The 1,367-nt window shown below is 36.4% G+C and overlaps 1 non-coding gene across 1 annotated transcript; it reads left to right on the top strand.

The window, feature by feature from the left end:
- Positions 1–231: 231 nt before the first annotated feature.
- LOC139035337 (U6 spliceosomal RNA) lies at positions 232–333 on the top strand. Its single transcript, XR_011488005.1, has one exon. It is a non-coding gene; the product is annotated as a U6 spliceosomal RNA (small nuclear RNA).
- The last annotated feature ends 1,034 nt before the right edge of the window (positions 334–1,367 follow it).

A 1,367-nucleotide genomic window follows, 5' to 3' on the forward strand; every position in this document is an offset into this window, starting at 1 on the left:
AAAATAAAGAATCGTGCAGTGGTTAAGATTTTGTACTTCCACTGCAGGGTGTGTGGATCCAATCCCTGGTCAGAGAACCAAGGTCCTGCAAGGTACAGCCAAAAAAAATTTTTTTAAAGAATAAGGATCTCAAACAAATGACTTTAGCTCTAATGTTAAGAAGTTGGGGTGCTCGCTTCAGCAGCACATATACTAAAATTTGAACCATACAGGCCTTCCCAGGTGACACTAGTGGAAAAGAATCTACCTGCCAATGCAGGAACAATACAGGGAAGATTAGCACGGCCCCTGGGTAAGGATGACAGATAAATTCGTGAAAACATTTCATATTTTAAAAGAAAAAGTTAAGAAAAGAAGAGAAAATTAAAAACCTAAGCAAATGAAAGAAAGGAATATCAGTGGAAATCAATGAAATAGAGAACCTAAAAAAATTAAGGGAAAAAAATCTATCAAACCAAAAGTTGCATCTTTGAGAACATTAATGAAATTGATGAATCTCTGACTCCAGGATAATAGCTGGTTACCAGAAATACCAAGCTGTGATTAGAAGCCTGAAGTTTTCAGTCCTACTCCTCATCCTCCAGAGAGGGGAGAGAGTCTGCAAGTGGAGTTAATTAAAATTGATCATGCCGACACGAGGAAGCCTCCATAAAATCCCAATAGCACGGGGTTCGGGGAGCTTGCAGGTTGGTGAACACATCCACACGGAGGCAGGACAATGGTCCCCAGCTCCACAGGGACAGAAACTCCTGTGCTTGGGACCCTCCCAGACCTTGCCCTGTGTATCTCTGTATATCCTTAAATAAACTGGTAAAATGTTTTTTTTTTTTTTTAAACTGATGAATCTCTAGCCAAATCAATCAGGAAAAAGAGGAAAGACAAAAATTCATCAACATCAAGACTGAGAAAGTAACAAACCTCCATATTCTTAGGTATTAAGAAAATAATGAGGAAATATTGAAAACAACTCTATGCCAATAAATTTGACAACTTAAATGAAATGGACAAATTGCTTGAAAGACGCAAATTACCAAAATTCATACAGAAAGAAATAGATAGTGTGAATAATCCTATATTTATTAAGGAAATTTCCTTGCTTAAAATCTTCCCACAAAGAAACCCCAGCCCTGCATGTCTTGACTGATGAATTCTACCAAGGATATAAGGAAGAAATAATACCAATTTTACACAAACTCTTTCAGATAATTGAAGAGGAAGAAGTACTCCTAACTCATTCTATGAGGCTAGAATTACTCTGATACCAAAACAAGACAAAGGCATTAAAAGAAAACAAGGCCAAAATTCCTCATAGATACAAAAATTCTAAACCAAAATTTAGCAAATTGAATTTTGCTATATATGAAAAG

The sequence above is a fragment of the Odocoileus virginianus genome, chromosome 5 (genome assembly GCF_023699985.2).
Source record: "Odocoileus virginianus isolate 20LAN1187 ecotype Illinois chromosome 5, Ovbor_1.2, whole genome shotgun sequence".
Taxonomy (NCBI): domain Eukaryota; kingdom Metazoa; phylum Chordata; class Mammalia; order Artiodactyla; family Cervidae; genus Odocoileus; species Odocoileus virginianus.